Source organism: Protopterus annectens, chromosome 10.part0 (genome assembly GCF_019279795.1).
Source record: "Protopterus annectens isolate FY-2018-M chromosome 10.part0, PAN1.0, whole genome shotgun sequence".
Taxonomy (NCBI): Eukaryota; Metazoa; Chordata; order Ceratodontiformes; family Protopteridae; genus Protopterus; species Protopterus annectens.
The window spans coordinates 1,359,462,143-1,359,484,329 of record NC_056744.1 but is presented as its reverse complement, the minus strand read 5'-3'; the positions used below and the strand labels follow the sequence as shown (position 1 = coordinate 1,359,484,329).

General features: G+C 43.8%; 1 protein-coding gene across 1 annotated transcript in view; it reads right to left on the bottom strand.

Annotated features, from left to right (window-relative positions):
- The window catches only part of ZFYVE9 (zinc finger FYVE-type containing 9), a 1,427,803-nt gene that overhangs the window by 755,775 nt on the left and 649,841 nt on the right, over nucleotides 1–22,187 (bottom strand). The gene's annotated exons all lie outside the window — the stretch shown is intronic.

Below are 22,187 nucleotides of genomic sequence, written 5' to 3'. Positions count from 1 at the left end.
AACACCGATTCCTCAAAAGAAGGGTTATAGGACTTCCAGTCTCCCCGCTGATTGAGGATTTTGGGAATGTCTCCGAATGAGATGTCATCTGGGGGAGACCGTGGGGACTCTTCCCCTTCATCACAATCAGCGTCTTCAGTGATACAGTCCTCCGGTGAATCCAGGTGCTTCCTCTTGCACCATTTCTTTTGGGGTGGCTCCCCAGTGGGATCTTCTGAGGAGGACTCTGGAGAAGGGGTTCCCTTCAAAAAGGATTCTTGTGACTCCCGTGCCCGGGCTCCCGAAATAGAGGGTTGGGAGAGGAGCATGCTAGGGGAGGATTCTGATACTGATGTCATTGGTGCTGACTGCGAGTCCACTACTTGTACAGCAAGCCCACCTGAGGAGGGATGGGAGTCCAGAACCAGGAGGGAGAACCTCGGAACCAGGGTCACACCTCATCGTGAGGAGCCCATCTCCAGGGGAGGAGCTCTGAGAGAACTGGAAGCCATCGGAGCTGTGGACATAGACGGTGCCAGCGAGAAAATAGACATCGGGCTAGGTACCAAGGTACAGACGGTCCAAGCACTGCTTTGGGAGAGCATCTGTTCCACCGGAGCCAATGCAGCAAGGGTGGATGGTGCTGACAGGGAAAACACTGCTGTCGGAACTGAGAGAGTATGCACCAGAGTTATCTTGTCCTTGGCAGGTATTTGAGTTTCGGACCCAATGGAGCCAAAGAAACTGTCAGCACCATCGCTGGGGATGGTGCCAAAGCAGGTACAGTCATCGGAGCCTATGTCTGATCCAAGGACAGCACCGAAGTCAGTGGTGCCGAGGTCGGAGCCAAAATAGGGGTGAATATCATGGATGGCACCAAGGGAGAAGACACAAAGCCTGGTGCCGAAGAGGTCTGCACCGAGGAAGCACCGAGTCGCCTCGGTTGCGTAACTGATGGAGATGCAGGAACCGAGTGACTCTGTTTGTCCTTATATTTTTAGGTCTTTGGAGGGGGGAGACCTCTGACCCAGATAGCGCCTCCGAAAAGGATGCCTTGAGTAATCTGTTTTTCCTTATGTTTTTTAGTCTTTGGAGGGGGTGAGACATTGACCCAGATACAGCCTCTGAAAAAGGTGTCTTGAGTAATCTGTTTGTCCTTATGTTTTTTGGTCTTTGGAGGGGGTGAGACCTCTGACCCAGATAGAGCCTCCAAAAAAAGGCATCTTGAGTAAACCTTTTAAGATAAGTTTATTATTGCATTCTGCTAGTGTACAATTACTAAAACTAGCACAAATGTCACAGTCAGCTCTAATATGACCCACGCCCAAACAGTAGACACAACGAACATGTGTATCTGAGTTAAGCATCTTACATCCACACTTGTCACACTGTTTAAATCCCAACTTAGCTTTGTCTGACATTGTAAGGCAACAAGGCTATCCTATAGAAAAAATAAGGGAGAAAATACCAATGATATTATTTTAAAAAATACCACTAGTAAAAAGGAAAGGCCTGTCAAAGACAGAAGAGAGGGACAGTACCAATAAAGGTACAAAATTAAATTACCAAGGAAAAGGGTAGGAAATAGGCTTAGGTTATAGGCAACAGTAAGAAAAGGCTAACTTGACTAAAAATGAAATAATTCTGAAGAGAAACTGTCAAACTAACAATTTTCTACTTAGGTTTGAGAGAGATGGCTAGCACGTCTGACAAGGAATGTGGCAAACGAGGTCTGGAGTAACTAGGAGAGGGGCATTATGGGTAGGTCTTAGCTGAGAGTTTTTGAATTGCGCAAGCTGGGAAATGGCCGTATCAGTTTCAAGGACGGAACCGAGGTCCTAGCTGTAATGAAAGAACAAAGATTTACATCAGATGAAGTGCTCTGTTTCTATTTTAAGGCAGGTGGGAGAAGAGCTCTGTTTCTATTATATGGCAGGCGGGAGAAGTGCTCCATTTCTATTTTATGGCAGGTGGGAGAAGAGCTCTGTTTCTATTATACGGCAGGCGGGAGAAGTGCTCCGTTTCTATTTTATGGCAGGTGGGAGAAGTGTTCTGTTTCTATTTTATGGCAGGCAGGCAGAAGTGCTGAGTTTCCATTTTATGGCAGGTGGTAGAAGTGCTCTGTTTCTACTTTTTGGCAGGTGGGAGAAGTGCTCTGTTTACATTTTTGGCAGGCAGGCAGAAGTGCTCCATTTCTATTTTATGTCAGGCAGTGGAAAGTACAGTTGTGTACACTTACCATAAATGTAGATGTTCGAGTGTATTCACTGTTGCAGTCATTACATTTGGGTTATCCTTGCCAGAATAGCCCTTGGCCGGCCCGAATACCAGAGGCTTAGAATTTCTGCGTCGGTTGCTGTCACTTCAGGACTGATGTCAGGTCGTCAGTAGTATAAAGTAAGGCAGCCGATGCCATTACATCAGTTTTTCTTGCCCTAACCTGTCAGGAACCCCCAAGTAGGAGCTAGGTTTTGGTGGAGGAACTCCACCAGTAGAAAGTAAATACCAATATGTCCCTTGTAAGGAAAAAGAAGAAAAAGGGGGATGGAGAGAAGGAAACCAGGACTGCAACAGTGAATACACTCGAACATCTACATTTATGGTAAGTGTACACAACTGTACTATGTTCTTCATGTTTCACTGTTGCAGTCATCACATTTGGGTTATCCTTGCCAGGGTAGCCCTTGGCTGGCCCGAATACCAGAGGCTTAGTATTTCTACGTCGGTTGATGTCGCTTCAGGACTGATGTCAGGTCGTCAGTAGTATAACGTAAGGCAGCCGATATCATTACATCAGTTTTTCTTGCCCTAACCTATCAGGAACCCCCAAGTAGGAGCTAGGTTTTGGTGGAGGAACCCTACCATTAGAAAGTAAATACCAATATGTCCCTTGTAAGGAAAAAGAAGAAAAAGGGGGATGGAGGGAGGGAAACCAGGACTGCAACAGTGAATACACTCGAACATCTACATTTATGGTGACTGTACACAACTGTATTATGTTCTTTGTGTTTCACTGTTGCAGTCATCACATTTGGGTTGATTCCCAAAGCTGAAGAAATGGGTGGAGGCAGTCAAGGGAACTAGGGGCTGGCTAGGATGCCCTGCAAGACTGCAGAGGCAAACCCTGCCCTGGATATGGAGAAGTGAGGCAGGTGGAATGTTTGGTAAAAGTGTGAACAGATGTCCAGGTTGCAGCCTCCAGGATGTTCCTGGTGGGGCCTCCTCTGAGGAAAGCTGCAGAGGTGGGGGCTGCTCTGGTGGAGTGAGTCCTGACCCACTTGGGGGGAGGCTTTCCATGTTGTTTGTAGCAGAAATGGATGCAGCATGATAGCCATTTGGAAATGGTTTGTTTGGAGATAGCTTGGCCTTCTGCACCTGTAGCAAAGCTAACAAGCAATTGATCAGACTTTTTGAAGGATTTTGTCCTGTCTACATAGAATCTGAGCTGTCTGTGCACATCTAGAGAGTGCAGGATCCTTTCCCCTTTGTTCTATGGATTATGAAAAATGGTGGGCAAATGAATGGATTGGTTGAGAGCCACACTGGACACCACATTGGGCATGAAGGATGAATTAGTTCTGAGGGATACCCTATTAGCATGGAAGATGATGAAGGGTTACACAGCCATGAGTGCTTGCAGCTCGGAGACTCTTCTGGCTGAAGTGATTGTCAGAAGAAAAGCTGTCTTCCAGGAGAGAAGTTTTAGCTCTGCAGAAGAAGCTGGTTCAAAGGGGGGGGCAGGATGAGCTTTTCCAACACAAAGTTAAGGTCCCAAGCTGGGGTTGGTGCTCTTTTGGGTGGCCTCAAGTTGCTAGCCCCTCTCAGGAACTGTTTGATCAAGGGGTGTGAGAAAAGGGGCTGCTCAGTGGGGAAATAAGCAGAAATAGCAAAGGCATGCATTTTTATAGAAGAAAAAGAGAGGCCACTGTGTAGCAGGCCAGCTAAGTAATCCAGGATGAGAGGGAGTGAGGGCTGTGCCATATTGGCTCCCTTAGCCTGAATCCAGTGCAGAACCTTTTCCATTTGTCAGCATAAGAGTTTCTAGTGCTAGGGCGTCTGGCCTCATATATAACATCTAGAACCTGTTTACTGAGGTTGGCAGATTGATCAGGAGTTAGGGAATAAGCCAAGCTGCCAACTTGAGTGTCTGCAATTAGGGATGCATGAATTCCACTTCCCTCTGGGTCAGGAGGTTTGGAATCTGAGGAAGATGCCATGGTGGCAGTGGGGACAGGTTGCGCAGCAAGGGGTACCAGTGCTGGCGAGGCCAGTCTGGAGCTATAAGAATTGTCCTTGGTTTTTCCTCCCTTATTTTGAGCAGTACCCTGGGGATGAGAGGTAGTGGAGGAAAGGCATAGACTGATAGATTGACCCAGGGGAAGGACAGGGCATCCACTTTCCAAGCCGTGCAGTGATGCTCCCTGGTGCAGAATTTGCTGAGCTGATGGTTGGTGTGGGAAGCAAAGAGGTCGACCTTTGGGGAGCCCCAATTCTGAGTTATTAGGGTAAAGGTTCTTCTGTTGAGTTGCCACTTGTGTGGGTCCAGAAGATTTCTGCTTAATTGGTCTGCCAGAGAGTTGAGAGAACCTGGTAGGAATTGTGCTAACAGGTGGAGTTTCATGGCAGAGGCTGTGTGCAAAAGGGTCATGGCCAGCCTGCATAGAGGGTAGGAGTGAGCCCCTCCCTGCTTGTTGATATATCACATCACAGTGGTGTTGTCTGTTTTGATCAGGAGAGCCCCTGGGAAGAGAAGGGGCTTGAAATCTATCAAGGCATGCTGGACAGCCATCATCTCTTTGCTGTGGGCTCCACTGGCCTTGTATGCACCTGCCGTCCAGGTGTGCACCCCAGGCATAGTCTGATGCGTTTGTGGTGAGGGTCTGGGTGGCAGGGGTGGTGAGAAAGGTAGTCCCTTGTTGTGGGAACATGCTATTGCCCACCAAAGAAAATCTTTTCTGAGGCAAGGAATTATAGATATAAGAGTCTCCAGGTCTTGAGAGTGTTGACACCAAAGGCTTTTTAGGTACCACTGAAGTTTCCTCATATGCAGTCTGGCATATGGAATGAGTAGTATGCAAGATGCCATGAACCCCAAAGCTTGCAGGATCTTTCTTGCAGATAACTGGGGTCTGGTGGCTAGTTGAGAGAAGAAGGCTGTCAGGAAATTTTGCTTTTCTGGTGTAAGGAATGCCATCTGGGATGCTGTGTCCAGGCTTGCTCCCAGGAATATAATCCTTTGGGTGGGCACCTGTTTGGATTTCTTTTCATTGTTGGTGTACCCTAGGGAGGTTAGTAGGGAGTTTACAAAGGCCAGCTGTTCCTGCCTGTCTGCCTGAATTAGGCAGTCATCTAAGTATGGGTAAATCTGGATATTCCTTTGTCTGCAAAAGGCAATGGCCAGAGCCAGACATTTTGTGATAACTCTGGAAGCAGTAGATAAGCCAAAGGAAAGCGCAGAGAACTGAAAGTGCTGAGATCATGCCCTGAAACTGAGATATTTCCTGCATGATTCCCTGATAGGAATGTAGAGGTAGGCCTCTTTTAGATCTAGGGTGGCTAGCCAAGCATCCTTGGAGAGCATGGGTAGCAGCTGCTGAAGGGTGAGCATTTTGAAGTTTGAGCTTACCAGGAAGGTGTTTGGAATGGATAGATCGAGGATGGGGCACCAGTGGGTACCAGAAAAAGTCTGGAGTAGAAACCTTGGCCAATCTGTTCTGCAGGAATGTGCTTTACTGCCCTCATAGAGAGCAGGGAAAGGACTTGTATTTGAGCCTCTGCCCACTGGTTTGGAGGTAGATCTGGGAACCCTTTTGGGGTTGGTAGGGTGTGGAAAGAAAATTTGTATCCCTGGGACACTATGTTGAGAACTCAGCGGTCGTTGGTAATGATGGACCAGATGCTTGCATGAAAGGAGAGTTTTCCTCCTAGGGGGTAAGTGAAGGCGGGCACTATGAGTTCTTACCATAAGGGGGTGGCTTAGAACTCCCTGGTTTTGAAGTGGAGGTAGTCCACTTCTTAGATCTCTGCATTCCCTGTGGTTGCTATCTGGGGGATTTGGTTCCCCAAGGTCTGGGGTGGACTGGCTTAGTGGGAGCAGGAAAGGACCAGTGCTTGGTGGGACAATGCCTGCTGAATCTGGGTGGCTGGACCTGTAAGAAATCCTTAACTGTCTGCATAGATTTTGCTTTTTCTTCCATCTTTTTTAAGACCTCTTCTGCCTTAGTGCCAAATAAGTTGTCTTTGTGCAAGGGAGCATCCAACAATTTAGATTTGACATGGTCTGCCAAGGGCTGTTCCTTAAGCCATGCATGCCTTTTAATGACAGATCTGGTGACTGCTGCCCTGCAAGAAACTTCTAGGACGTCAAAACCACAGTGCAAGGTGTGTTTAGTTACTTGACTTGCAGAATGCATTAACTCTTGTAACGCTTTAGATTCTGCACAAGAAGGAAAGGAAGACATTTTTTGTTTGAGGAGTTCCAGGGTATGTTGCTGAAATTTTAGCATATGGAACTGACAATTTAGTGACCTGATAGCAAGACTAGCTGAGGTGTATACTTTTTTACCCCATTTGTCTAGTGCTCGGGGATCCCTATCTGAGGGGGTGGGATTTTTAGCAGATGTTGCTTTAATCCGTTTTGCCCTTGAGAAATTACCTCAGGGTCAGCAGTAGGATTTTTAAAAAGAAATTTGTGTAAGTCAGATACTCTGTAGTACCGGTCTGGTTTTCTGAGTGCAGGAGGGAGGGTGTCAGGAGTCTAGCTGGATTCCAGGAAAACATCCTCCACAACATCCAGGACTGGGGGGATGGCCAAGGGTCTGTGTTGTGGAAGATCTAAGAATTCCCCGAGTCTCTTTTTAGCTGGTGGGTAGTCCTGACTCTCCCATTGGAAATGCTCACTTAAGGTATGAAGGGTTTCCCCAAAGGAAACATCCTCTGAGGGAGAGGCTGAAGGGATGGAATCCGCCACATCAGAATCCTCATAAGCAGAGATGGGTTGCATGTCTTCATATTCAAATGCATCACAGTCCTCTGACTCTTGTTCAGACAAAACTACAGGGGACAGACCTCTTTTCCTTTTGGAGGAGGCAGCTTGGCTTCCCCTGATCAACATGATAAGGTCTTCCGCCATTTTAAGCATTAGAGACTGAGGCAAGGAAGCAGGTGCCTGAGATTGGGTCGTCGGTTTCTTGGGTGTGGTTCATACCCTGGGCCTAAGAAATGTGGTCATTTTTGAAAGAACATTAGTCGCGAAAGAAGAAGTCGGTTTGTGTCGTGAATCGGTAGTGCAAAGGACTTCCCTGGAAGCTGGTGTCTGCTCAGCGGCTTCGAACCCATCCAAGGTACAGATGACCGCAGGATCCTTAGTCAAAGAAGAGTTTTGCGGCATACCAGACTCCGAAAGGGTCTCAGTAGCAGCCTGCGATGCCACAGAAGCGGGCATCAGGAGCTGCGAAAGCACCTCACTGAGGACCGGAGAACTGACGCCTAGCTTAATGGGAGTGTCATCAGTAGGTTTGGACCTGTGCAGTCTGTCTCTGTTTTTATCTTTACGTTTTTTCAGAAGATTTGCTGTCGGATGGCTTACCGAAGCCATATCAGAGCTCAAGGACTGTAAGCGAAAATATCTAGCTACAATAATGGCCGGACGGCTAGTTCTGGCGTTGAACAAAGCACATAAGTGACAACAGGGGACGTCGTGGTCTGGGCCTAAACAAGTGATGCAGTAAGAATGAAAGTCTTAGTGTGGTATTTGCTTTCCACAGGTGAGACAATTGTTAACTTTTTCTGACCTTGTTTAGTGCAAGAAAAAAGGATCCCAATGGGGTAGTTAGCTTTAGAAGACTTTAGCTTCAATTTGGTAGAAGAAACTCAGGTAGCGGCCAACCGGCACTCGTGCAAAATGCTTCTGCTTTGGGCTCCAGAGCAAGAAAGACTGATGTAATGGCGTTGGCTGCCTTACTTTATACTACTGACGACCTGACGTCAGTCCTGAAGCGACAGCAACCGACACAGAAATACTAAGCCTCTGGTATACTGGCTAACTGAGGGCTACCCTGGCAGGGATAACCCAAATGTGATGACTGCAACAGTGAAACACGAAGAACATGTGCTCCATTTCTATTTTATGGCAGGCAGGAGAGAAGTGCTCTGTTTCTATTTTATGGCAGGCAGGAGAGAAGTGCTCCGTTTCTATTTTATGGCAGGCAGGAGGTGTGTGTGTGTGTGTGCGTGTGTGTGTGTGTGTGTGTGTGTGTGTGTGCGTGTGTGTGTGTAAAATGCCCCAAGTACTTATACCTGGTGGTTGGAATTAACAAGCCTCAAACCCTGTACCTTATGTACAACAGCCTGCATTCTCTACCCACACCACCACTTGTGATTCAGGGAGTTGAGTCCATAGCTCTCAACTATCTAGAATTTCACAGAATATTTGGTTCATACTTTGCTCTGTTCCTCTTAAAATTTGTGGTTTTGTGGCAAATCAGTGAGAACAGAATTCAGTAAATATTGATAGCCCTTTAAGTTTCAGTCTTCCTATCTGTTTTTGGAAATGCATGGTAACACAAAGCACTATTTTAGCAACTTTCTAAGATTATACAAGCAATATTTAAAACATGTCCCTGGTTTTGGGCCTTTGCCCCCCAAAACAAATTTTGGGTTGTTCCAGATTTCTTCTGCTGTGCAACTGAGAGATTTAGTTGTGTCAAGTGGATGGTGCAGTGGTAGCATTGTTGCCTCACAGCAAGAGGTTCTCTGGTTTGATTCCTGGCTGGGGTGCCTTCTGTGCGGAGCCTGTATGCCCTCCCTGTATTTGTGTGGGTTTCCTCTGGGTGCTCTGGTTTCCTCCCATGTTACAAAAACATGTGTCTGGAACATTTCTCCCTGGGCCTCTGCTGAAAATTGGCTTTGTTCCAAGTCAGACTTTCCCAGTAAACAAATGTTAAACAGATAAATAAAAATAAATAAAATAAATTAAGACCAAGACTTCTTACAGATCTATAAACCCAAAACCAAATCAGGGTGTTTACTTTATAACTATAACCCTGCTACAACTTGGAACCAACTACCCCTAAAAATGAGGTCCCTTAACCAAACAAAACATTTCAAACTAGCCACTCAGGAATATCTAATAAATAAATGGGCCTGCCATTGTAGTCATCATCCCTAAAAGTACCTAACTCTAGCTTGTCTCTCATCCCACCTTTCTCTTCCACTGTCTGTCTTAATATCCATCTACCTCTCTGTCTCGTTGCTTAACCTCTACATTACCTAACTACTCCATCTGTACCTCTACATTACCTTACGACTCCATCTGTACCTATACTGTATATAACTACTTAGAAATAATGAACACTGTTTTCCCTACATTGACATTGTACCTAAGTTTTTGTTGTCAAAATTCTGACATTGTACTCTACTGCTTTTCTGTATGATTTGTTGTAAATGCTTTTTGCAGTTTGATCTCTAACATTTGTACCCAACTGTTTTCTGTAAAATGTTATCGTAAAATGTTATTTCTCTAATTGTTTTAGCTGCCAACGCAATTTTCTTGCTGACTTTATGTAAAATGTTAATACTGATTGCAGAGCTTTTCTCCTCAAGTCTCCACTGAAAACGAGCTAATGCTCAGCTGGACTACCCCGGTTAACAAATGTAAAATAAATAATAAAAAAAATAAATACAAATAAATAAAAAAAATTACAAGGAGCTGAGAGCTTCAAGGGAAGAGAAGTTTAGTGCTACTTATTACAAGTCTGTTTGCATTGTTAGCAGCACAACGGGTAGTAGCCTTACTTTTGATGCAGAAGGCTGTGGGGGTTCTACTCCCCACAGTGTGCAGATGGATTGTTAATAATGTACTATGTAGTAATTTAAAGGGAGTGGATGCTGCAGTCCTTTGAATGTTCTCCTTTGGAAGAGTTACCTGGTAACTATGAACCTGTTATCAGTTTGCCACTCATTCCCTATTGCAATATTACTAGCATATAATTTTTTAATGTAACATAGGCAATATTTTGCATATTTACTGATATTGGTGGATTGTAATGACAAAAGTTAGAGTGGCCTTTTATGGTTGAAATTTTCTGAAATTAGTGTTTTTGTCACTATTGGTTCATACATTTTGTTTCATTGCTTACTAGGAGACTGTTCAAAACTACAAATTTAAAACGCGTTCTAATAACTGGTGCTGTATTATACAAGGAATATAATTTAATACAATCAGGAACGTGAATCAAAGAATGCATACATGTATGCATGGCCCTAAAAATGTGTTTGAAAACAGCCCAGAGGAAAGTGTGAAAGGCTCAAAATCACAGGCAAATTTTAAGCTTTACTCTTGTTACCAAAGTAATGGATGAAGGTAAAACAGTTCACATCACATTACCTTGACCCGGCCAAGCCTTTTGACACAATCCCCTACTCAGGTGTAGTACAAAAGACAAACAATGTAGGAGCAAAAGCTTGCATCACTAGCTGGATGCAGGAGATCAAACTTGGGAAGAGACCAGTCACCAATGGAGTCCCCCCAGGTTTCAGTGCTGAGACTTTCTGTTTGGCATATACATCTCAAAAGTAAAAGGAAATACCAAAGGGCTTTGGTCAGCTAAGTTTGAGATGACTGCAAGCTAGGAGCAGTTATTGAATCCCTAAATGACAACCATCATGCAGGAAGGTTTGTCTCAAATAATAACTGGTGTCAAAATCATGACAATGCTCCCTGAGAACTGACCCAATTGTTTGGCATTTGGGAACTTGCATGTACAGTGATCTAACTTTTGACCAACATGTGCGCAGAGTCATAAGAAAGTCTTTCTATAGTGCACAGCTTATAAACTGCGACTAGATCTAGCAATGTTGTTGCCCCCCCTTTACAAACCTCTCATTAGGTCAATCATTTTGTATAATGCCCACTTTGGCATGTATCTGTCCAGCCCCATGCGACAATTGGAATACCTTCAGATATCTTACTAAAAGGATACAAGTCCTAAAGAATAGGTCTTGCATGGACCACCACAAAGATTTATTACTATACTCAGTATCCTACGGAGTGCTCAGAGGTGACATGTCTGGCATACAAGGCATCCTCCGACCTAATACAGATGGACCTACTTAACATCAGCAAGTCAAATGGCATCAGAAATATTCAGTCCAGGTATCTAAACTGAATGTTGTGGAGAGATGGATATATATCACAGAGGCTACCACTTTTCCAGAACAGACCGTAAAAATAAAACAAAGTTCATCCATCCATATTCAAATGCAACTTGGATCTAAGGATGGGTAATAGAAAATGTACCCCAGGATTGCCCCTTATGCCACTAATGGATAGAGGCAGTTCCATAAATGCTGCATCCCTTACATGGTTCCCCTCAAATTATTTATGGTATGATCACAGTTATTCTCACTAGGGATAATATACAATTATCAGCCATGGGATAGGTAAGACCAATCAAAAAATGTTAATCCAAACACCAAAAAGGAATTGGCTAAGCTTAAAATGTCCTCCAAGTGAACCTATGTTGTGGTAGTAAATAGTTATAAAATATTTCCCTTTTAGATCACTAAGTGTCCCTCTCACTCTCAGCCCCCCAGTCTTCAACAGCTTCCGGCACCCATGGCGGGAACAACCTCAAGTCAGGGAGTTAAGTCTTTTGCATTTTTGCTTAGATCGCAACCAGGTGGCAGTAAGTTACTAAGATTCAAGCTGAAGGGTTAAGCATCTTTAATTTTGTTCCCTTAAGAAAGGTGTTTAACTTTGACAGGTCTAGGAGAGATCTTAATGGACATTCCTTCCTGGGTACTAACAGTCTGAAATAGACACCTTTGTTTTGCTCCCAATAATGCACCATTTCTATAACTCCTCTTCCACAAGAGCCAAATGGGGGAATTCAGTGTTCTTGGTCTTTTGTCATGGAGGGGTTTCCTACCATGTGTGTGATCTTTGCCACTACAGTCTGTATTCTTCTTTGACAATGTTTAGTACATGTCTGTCCCTTGTTGTGAATTCCCAAACTAGAAGGCACTGAGACATTCTGCCAGCAGTTCTGCTGTCATGGCTGAAATGGGTTGGGGATTTCTGGAGGGAGAAGAGGGAGGGAAGAATTCTATGCAGTCATGGTTGCTTCTGCTTCTCCTGAACGGAGGATTGGGAGGGGAAAGCACACACAGGGGACAATGGGTAGTGAGATTTCCCAAACCACCCCTTGTGCTTAAGGTGAGGGGCAAGGTCAACACATCGCATGTCCCCTCTGCAACAATTTGCTGCACGGTGTGTGTCTGCAGATAGGGTCTTAAGCACAAAAATGTTGAACCATCCCTGATAGCTGTATGAATGATGGACTCTCTTGCTCACCTTTCCTAGGGTTGGGGAACAAAGAGGTTGCTTGACCAGGAGGTAGTAGATGATCGATAGACAGCAGGAGCAAAAACAGCAAATAAATAAACAAACAAACAAACTTACATAGAATGGGTGAGAAAAGTTTTAAAAAATGTGGATAATGCACTCATATGGTCTGTACAGCTACAGAGTGCTCTACAATCAATTGGATGTAATCCTGTACATAAAATGATGCAAGAATAGTCAGAGATATTCCTAGTGGATATTATTTCTGGAAGTAATTTTGTAACTTTAAATGACCAGTAAGTAATAACAGGAAAAATGTGCTAGGGAGTATCTGCACAGTGTGTATAAGTCTTACAGGAAAGACTGGTGGGTGACCTTGGTTTTATTTTTTCTGTGATTAATTAAGGCGGTAAGTGAAGGTAAACCTAAAGAGTTGTTTTTGTGATGACCTTGCCAAGCAATGTTAAGACTATCTAGAATAAATAACGTTGTTTTATTTCACATATTTGGCAAGGTGTTTGAGAATGGCATTAAATGTATCAAAAGTGTAAGAAGTGGCATATAGACATCTGCTACAGTTCATTTGGAGTGATATCCTATGAGTACCTGTAACAATAACCTCCCCAAATCTGAGCGCAGAAAATAATCTGTTGAGAGGCTCCACAAAGAAAGTTAAAGCAGTTTGCAAAAATCTGGTAAGTCCCACAGTGGCCAGAAGAAGAGAGTCGGGGAGAATTCTGAATATGTGGAAAAAAATAGCTCAAGCTACTGCTCAAGAAAAAAAAAAGGTTGAAGGAATACCTACCACAGGACTCAGTCCCCTAACAAATTCTAAATTGAAATCTGAAGTTTTGTATGCTTATTTAAAGATAAGTTGTACTTGCTTATTAGTATGAGTGACATGGTGTCTGTTTATTCTAGAAAAGGTAAGGAGTTCCTTTAATAATTTACTGTTTGTGGGCCTTAAACTATGGTGGGAGTCCTGTACCTTTAAAAAAAAAACTTTAGCAAGTACGTTCAAATTAGCAGCATAAAACAGCTTGCAGCCGTATAGTAACAAACAATGGTGGGGGAATCATCTATCTACTTTTTCTTCATCAAGACTTTTGTTTGTATGCATATAAGCATGTAGTACTCTGTACTAAACACTGACCTATGTTGTTCTCCAAAAGCGACCATCATCAGTCCCATGATCTTCCATGAAGAAACTACTACAACTACTTCCAAATTTTCCTGGAGGCCAAAAGAAGCGAAATGAAAAGGAGGGGAACCATCTTTTTGCAGCCCTTGACAGTGGGGTGAATGCAGGTGCCTCCACTAAAGAATCAAGTTTATTAGCTTCTCTGATTTCCAAAATTAGTAGGCATAACTTAATCCCAAAGAATCATGGGTCTGCGCCTCTAATGGACAGATTTGAGCAGTATCTTGAGTGGCTGTCAAATCCAATCTGGGAGTGACAGTCCTTTCCACAGAGTGGGCGGCAGTAAGTAGACGTTGGTCTGTTACCATGGACACTGATCTTCCTGAGGGCTCTCTTATCCTCTGCTCTGTTAGCCAAGGTGGTTTCATACACAGTGAGAGCTTCCTTCACTTTCTGTTTTCAGGCAATCTTGTCTGAGGTGAGAGATATACCTGTTTGCTGAAGCTGTTATACACTGCAGAGAGACTGACCTACTGCCTGCTGTGATATTGGGAAAAGATAAGTGTTTATTTTTAATTATCTCTGCACTTCTCATTTAATACATACCGCTAATCTGTAGAACTGTTTTTACTGTCCCTTTTGTTGTGTGATAGAGCTGAATATCTGTTACTGTTGTGACCCTCAGTTTGCAGTGAAATCTTTTGTTTAGAGGCCTGTCTTGTTTTCTATGTGGCAGAGAGAGAATCTGGCTAGGAGCATTCCTGCAAAACTGTTATTGTTGATTGGACAGCTAGGCTGGTTTCTGTTCTCTGCCTTTAATAGCCAGAGTTTTGAATCAGATATACCAGTTTGCTGAAGCTGTTCTAAGCTGCAGAGAGACTGACCTAATGCCTGCTGTGATATTGGGAAAAGATGAAGTATTTATTTTCAATTGCCTCTGCACTTCTCATTTAATACATATCTCTGTAATCTGTACAACCCGCCCAGTTCTTGTGGTGGTCTTAAGTCTTGGTGACTCTGAGTTGCCTGCCTCTAGTATAAAGTTGATACTGGACACTCCCCCCAGTCACATTACATCAGCTCATTCTACTACTTATAGTGAGAACTTAGTAAAGGCCCACCCCTTAACTTCTGAACCTTGAATTATCTCATTATCTTCTGCCTCTTCACTTTCTACTAAAAAAAAAAAAAAACTGTTTCCTACCTTTCCTGAAACCAATGTAGCCCAGATACAGATTTGCTGTATCCAGGACTTTTTGAAAGCTTCTGAGCTGTGCTCTTCCATTTTTTCCATTAGATCTGCTAGTTCTCTGCTCTCCTGCACTTTTATTAGCTTATTAGTCTAGCACTTCACCAGACTTCTTGTAGCAATTACTGTAGCACACAAAAGTGCTACCAGCACTAAACGTTCTACAAAGACACTCCAGTACTTATTATTAATGCCCACCCCTCCAGGCATGTCTAAAGGTCAGTTCCCTCTGCTTTCTCCTGTTAACCTGGTAAACTTGGGCATCCTGAGGCAATGTAGCAACTGCCTCATGTACACCGATAACCCTCTTCTCTTACCTCCCAATACTCAGACCTGTGAGAGATGCACTTGTATATCCAAATTGGAAGCCACGCACTCTCCAGCCAAGAATAGCTGGTCAAGAGGAGAAGGTCAACACTTGCACCATGCCACATGGAACACATAGCCCTCCAGAACATACACCAGCACTGCCTTCACATAAAAACACAAACCACACACCCACCCTCGCAGGGGCTCCCAATAAAAATCTTCCTAAACAGCAGAGACCTCCACGGCAGAAACGCACTCAAACACAACACTAATCACGAGACACATAACCCTCCTGTTCTTCCGGACACTGGCCAAGACTCTTGCCACCCCTATAGTGCCTTTTTTAGGCGGTGTTCCAAAGACCAAATTGCCACCATAACAGCTACAAACAAATACAATCTGAGGGTCATGCTTCTCAATGCTAGAAGTCTAAATCTCAAAATGCACTCGCTCGAAGCACTCCTTAAAATGGAGAACATCGACATTTGTGCTGTAACAAAGACATGGTTCATGACAGCAGAAAGCACCCCTGCACTACCAGATTATAACTCATTCCATGCCTTTTGGCCCCAGGACTTTGACCGAAGCTCCAAAGGCGGTGGTGTTTCCATATTCATAAAGGATGCACACACCTCCAGACTGGTAGCCCAACATAACACATCAGAGATACTTCAGGTGCAGCTAACATTGGGTAAGACAGAGATTCAGGTTGTAGCCTGGTGTAGGTCCCCAACCATGACCCAAGACTCACACTCCACATTCCTAAGCACCCTGGAGAATATCATGATCCAACCTAACACTCTCATACTTGCCGACTTCAACTTCCCCTCCATTAACTGGGAAAACTACTCCTGTACCAATTCACATGCCCAACGTTTCCTGGAATTCATTAACTCCAATGCCCTGAACCAGCAAGTTCTTACCCCCACTAGAGGTAGCAACATCCTTGACCTGGTCATTACCAACATGGGTGACCATTGCTCTATACCAATAGTCAATTACTCCCTGGTTAGATACGACCACAAACTAATCACCTTGAAAATCCACCCCCCCCCCCACCACAAAGGTAACCACCATGAAAAACTTCTCCAAAGCTAACTCTGGGGTCCTTAAAACAGAGGTGGCTAACTTCACGGCACCCATGCAATTGGAGAACAGCTGCATGACCGCTGAAACATACACTAATGCCCTGTATGAACACGTACACAAATGCATGGATCTTGCCATACCCAATAGAACCAAGATGCTCTCCTCCAAAAAAAGGAAGCCAATCTGGTGATCCCCTGTCATAAACAAACTCTACAACAGAGGGAGGAAACTGATGTGGAATAAGGTGATGTCCCAAGACTGGAAAAACTCCCTTAGCCTCAACAAAAAGTTGAGATCCCTCATCAAATCCTCTAAAGCTAGCTATGAAAACAGAATTGCAGCAGATAGTAAAGACAACCACAAGGCCTTCTATAGTTATGTAAAGAATCTCCACAGCAATACCCAGATTTGCTCAGAGCTATTGCACAATGGCACCTCCTATACTGAGCCAACAGATATTGCCAACATACTGGCCGACAGATTCAGTGCCAACTTTACCCCTCTCTCCCCCACCAAAGGACCAATCACAATACCAGTAGATTGCCAGGCACCCAGTATTACTACTGCACAGGTTAAAACAGCACTGCCCAAGGAAAAGAATACAGCTTCTATGGGACCTGACAATATCCCTGGCTGTGTTCTACATGAACTACAGAGTGAACTGGCACCTCACCTATGTGCCCTGTTCAATCACAGCCTCACTTCAGGCTTTGTCCTACCAAATGGCACACTGCTACAGTCATCCCTCTCCACAAAGGAGGAGCAACTTCAGACCCTGGAAACTATCGCCCCATTAGCCTGACGAGTCTGATATGCAAAGCTCTTCCCTCATTAGGCCAATCACTGAGTACAATGCCCCATTTGGCATGTACCTCACTAGATAGCTGCAACAACTGGAGAGGCCACAAAAGTACCTCACAAAGAGGATCCTAGGCCTTAAACACTTGTCCTATATGGACAGACTCAAAAAACTCCAACTATTCTGTCTCATATCACCTACTTAGAGGTGATCTCTGCTTGACTTACAAAGCCATGTCTAACCCAGCTCTGTTAGAAATGCTGCATCTAAAGAAATCCCAATCCCTCTACACTATACACTCCAGAGACCTCAACCTCATTACCGCAATCAACAGAACAAGCTGGAGGGACAGGTTCATAACCCAGAGGCTGCCCATGATAAGGAATAGACTTCCCATACATGTCAAGAGGAGCGCATCACTGACTCTCTAAAAAATAAATTTTGATGAGTGGATGGAAAATAGAAAAAATCACCTCAGGGATCACTCCAGTGACTCTACTCAACAGAGGCACTGGGAACTAAGGTCGGGTGGCACAATGCCAGGGTAATCCTATGGGCTAGGTTTGTAAAGGCTCCAGGGCCATTAGCCTAGTACACACCTATGAAACTATGAGAATAATAGTTGCTCACAGCACTGAGATCCTGTTTGCATATGTCTTTGCAGTGCAATCTGGGTCACCCTTCTGGCCTCTTTCCAGACTCCAGCTCTCCAAAAGGAGGTCTTTTGGTATTCGGACATCCGTCATGTGTGAGGCATGACCCAACCAATGCATACATCTCTGTTTTATGGGGATGAACATGGAGGTGTTGCCTGTTCTCTCAAGCACTTCTTTGTTGGGAATCTTGTCCTGCCATGAGATACCAAGTATGCGCCCAAGACAGTGCATATGGAATACATTGATCCGCTGCTGCTGTTTTTAGCACAGAGTCCATGTTTCACTGCCATACAGTAATGTGCTCGAAACGCACACTGTGTAAACCTGCACCTTGATGTGCACAGTGAGCTTATTATTAGCCCATACTCTCTTTGTCAGCCTGGGAGACGTTGTGGTGGCTTTTCCAATGAGTTTGTTGATCTTGCTATCAAGCAACAAGTTGTCAGAGACTGTAGCACCTAGAAACATGAACTCATGAACAACCTTCAGCTCACAGTTACTCACCAAGATTAATGGCTCACTGCCCACATTTTCATCCATCATGTGGTCTTCTTTGAACTGATCTTGATGCCAAATTCCATACATGCCTCTGGAAAGCGAACTATGACTGATTGAAGTTCTTGCTGAGTGTGAGCCACAACAGCTGCATCATTAGCAAACAGGAATTCCCTTAGACACTTCCTAAGCATCCTGGTCTTCAATCTAAGTCTCGACAGTTTGAAGAGGTTGCCATGCATAAGGATTCGAAGAAAAATACTTTCTGTAGCAGTTCCAAAAGCAAATTTCAACAGAACTGAAAAGAAGATACCAAACAATGTTGGAAACAGTACACACCCCTGCTTTACTACACTAAGAATCTTGAAAGGTTCGGATGTGGACACATCATACATGATGCTCCCCTTCATGCCATCATGGAAGGCCCTGATAATGCTAAGCAGTATTAGAGGATAGCCAATCTTTGCCAGAATTACAAACTACTGACAACATTGAATGCCTTGGTCAGATCAATGAAGGAAATATATAGAGGTTTGTTCTGCTCCCTTCACTTTTCTTGTAGCTGCTTAACAGAGAAAACCATGTCTACAGTAGACTGTCCAGCTATGACCCATACTGAGATGCAGGGGGTATACTCTCTCTGCAAGAAGGTGGAGCCTCTTGAGGATAACACGTGCAAACAACTCCCCCATGGTTTAGAGAAGGGAGATGCCACAATAGTTGTTACAATCACTTTTGTCACCTTTATTTGCGTAGATAGTAACTATGTCAGCATCGCTCATATTTTGTGGTACACTACTTTCTCTCCAGGACTGGCAAAGTATTGCATGAAGCTCTGAGATTATGGTACCACTAGCGCATTTATAGATTTCTGATGGAAAACCACCTTTCCCAAAGACTTTTCCTGAAGAGAGTATTTTTAGTGCATCATTGAGTTCCTCCAAGGTGGGCTCAGCATTGAGTTCTGTTGTAGCTGGCACAGGCTCAATGGCATTCAAGGTTCTCTCTGTAACTATGGTCTCTCTGGCTTATAGCTGTGAGCAAAGTTCCACCCAATGATCCATCAGCTTGGTTCTGTCCTTCAAGACCTCGTCTCTGGCCACCTTAAGTGGGGTGTTCTTCCTTTTTGATGGGCCACAGGCTTGCTTAATCCCATCATACACTCCTGACATGTTACCAGTGTCTGTGGTCTACTGAGTCTTGAAGTAAAGTTGGAGCCAATAATCATGTGCACACCACTGAGCTACCTGCTGCACTTGACTACGAGCACACTGGACTGCCTGCAAGTTCTCCTCATTGGACAAGGCTCTGTATGCAGCCAGTGCCCATCTCTTCTTCTCAATCAGAGGTACCAGCACTTCAATGTACGCTTGAAACCAATCAACCCATGTGACCGTCTTCTTCTCAAAGATAGATATTGTAGTGTTACAGACAGCTTCCCATAGTTTTTCCCATCTCTTGTTGGTGTCAGTGTCATCCAGGCAGGGCAAAACCTCTTCAAGTGCTTGAACAAACTTGAAAGGTCATGCGTCTTGCTTATGTCAATGTGCGACCTCCCTTCCTTTTTAGAGTGAAAGAACCTTTGTGTATGGGTGTTAACCTTACCACACATGAGCAACTGGTCGGTATCACAGTCTGCGCTGTGGTAACTGTGTGTTACCCTGGCATTGCCTAAACTGTTGTGTGTGGTGAAGACAAGGTCAAGTTGGTGCAAATGTTTCGACTGTGGGTGCTGCAATGAAACTTTGTGCTGGGGCATGACATTGAAGAAGGTGTTGGTTATGCTGAGGTCACATAGGGAATAAAGTTGAAGGAGACGCTGTCCGTTTTCATTCATCTTTCCTGTTACAAAATGTCCCAGACAAGATGGCCAACTGTGAAGGTCATTGCCAACTCAGACATTAAAAACATCAAGAATGAATAATGGGAAGGGACCACACTGATAGCAGTATTAAACTCATCATAGAATTTGTCCTTGTCTTCCTGGGTAGAAGTTAAAGTAGGGGCGTAGACGCTGAAGATGTTGACCATGGCCACTGGTGTTTGTAGCTGAATTTTCAGCAGTCTCTAATTTCCCATATTTGGTGGTATGACTGAGCCAACAAGGTTGTTTCTGATTGCAAAACCAACACCATATTCTCTGGTCTCTTCAGAAAGCTTCCCATATGAGACAAAAGTGAAGTTTTTCTCCCTGAGGCATCTAATGTACAGCAGCCTTGTTTCCTGGAGAGCCATGATGTCCCATCTGTAATTTGCTCAACTCGTTAATAACTGTTTTCTGAGCATCACTGATGATCTTCCATAAGGCATGGAGTCATGGTCCTTACATTCCATGTGCCTAGTAAAGGCTGGTTTATTTTCTTGCTTTGTTTTTCCAGGTGTATGGTTAATGATCCAACTGTTTGGGGTTTCCCAAGCCCCACATACCTACTGGAATAAGTGGACCATGGTGAGGCAGCAGCTTTTTGACTTGCGGGCAGTAGCTACCCAATGAGATCAAAGGATCTCTCCCACCAACAGAAGCAGCCCCTGGCACCTCACTCTATGCCAATTGACTGTTACTTCCCATGTTGTGTCATTGCTCACACAGCAAAGCTGAAGTGCCCTTCCAGGGCACAGGGTTTGGCAAGTGTATTTTGAGGAAACAACTGATGCCCAGCAGCAGGTTCTCCCTCTCCACACCAATGATATAATCCAAAGGGAAAGGCAAGGCTAGTACAACTTGGCATCAGTGTCACTACAGGAGCTGCCAGAGTGAGATTGAGTACAGCCTCAAACTGCCTTAAGGGTTCTATCTCGGATTTTTCCTCTGGGTTTACTCCTGAAGCCTTCACCATGACTAGGTATTGCTACAAGGCAGCAGGAGTTTTAAATCAGAGTTTGCCATCTCCTGGGTTGGTCGCCTTCCCAGGCTGATGAGCCTCACCTGCCCGAAGATTTCCAAAATTATTTCTGGAATATTTAACATATGGTCTGATGTCAGCACCAACATTGCCTTTTTATTTAAGTCTTTCTTCAATTACCCACTCAATCCAATTCAAGGGCACAGGAGTTGAAGTCTAGCCCAACTGTCTGGGAGTCAAGCAGAGGAACTAATCCTGAATGAGGCACAAACCTGTTACAGAACTCACAACAGATGCACCTACAGGAAAGGAAGCAGCAGGCAAAACCCATATCAACACACACAGGATATAAAGACTGCACAAAAAGCATCACAACTGAGAACTGGCCTAAGTGCTATGAGAGCAATGCTAACCGCCAGTTAGTGTACTTGAGATGCACTAACTCCATACAAGCCAAATGGGCTCAGGAGTAAGTCACTTTATATCCATGACTTTGCAGGTCAGTAAAAATGAAGTACCAACCTCAAATGCAGTTAAATAAGACAGAACAGTACCACAGTTTAATATGGATAGGTCAGACCTTTTCATTTCATTTGGGGTTTTAATTTTAATTTAAATTTAAATAAATATACTTTGGATTAGTGTGAAAAATTTGGGCCTGTTGTTAATATGTATTATATTTGCCCGATGAAGAATATATAGACATACATATGTATATACGGATGTTTCAAGGACTTTGGCTAGGTCTTACTGTTGATTATTTCATTGTTTCATTTTATCTAAGACAAATGTTTTAGGGCTGCTTGTGTAGTGGTTTAAAGAACACACTTTAACAGTAGCACAGACTATAGTGCAAATAATGTAAATTGTACCTTTATTCTGGCTTGAATGGTGAAACATTGTTGGTAGTATTTCTTTAATTCATTTTTTTTAAATGGTTTTAATTGCGTAATTGATTGTGCAACTTGACAGTATTTAAGATGTAACAGCATGTGGTTTTAATTGTCTGAAGAAGTTGGTGGATTAACACCAATGAAAGTGCTCACTCTACTTCAATAAAAACGGTGTATACTGTGGCCTCGCTGCTGCCTTTTTTGTGATTTTTGTTTTTTTTTTTGTGATTTACTAGTTGATCTTCTTTTGTTTTTTGAAGAGTTTGTCGTGGTCCATACATGCATAGTTGCTTTTTTCAATCAGATACTTCTTTTGCGTAAAATCTGCCAAATTTGAAAAATTTAATTTAAAACGATTGACCATAAGAAAGTAGTAAACCAGTATTGT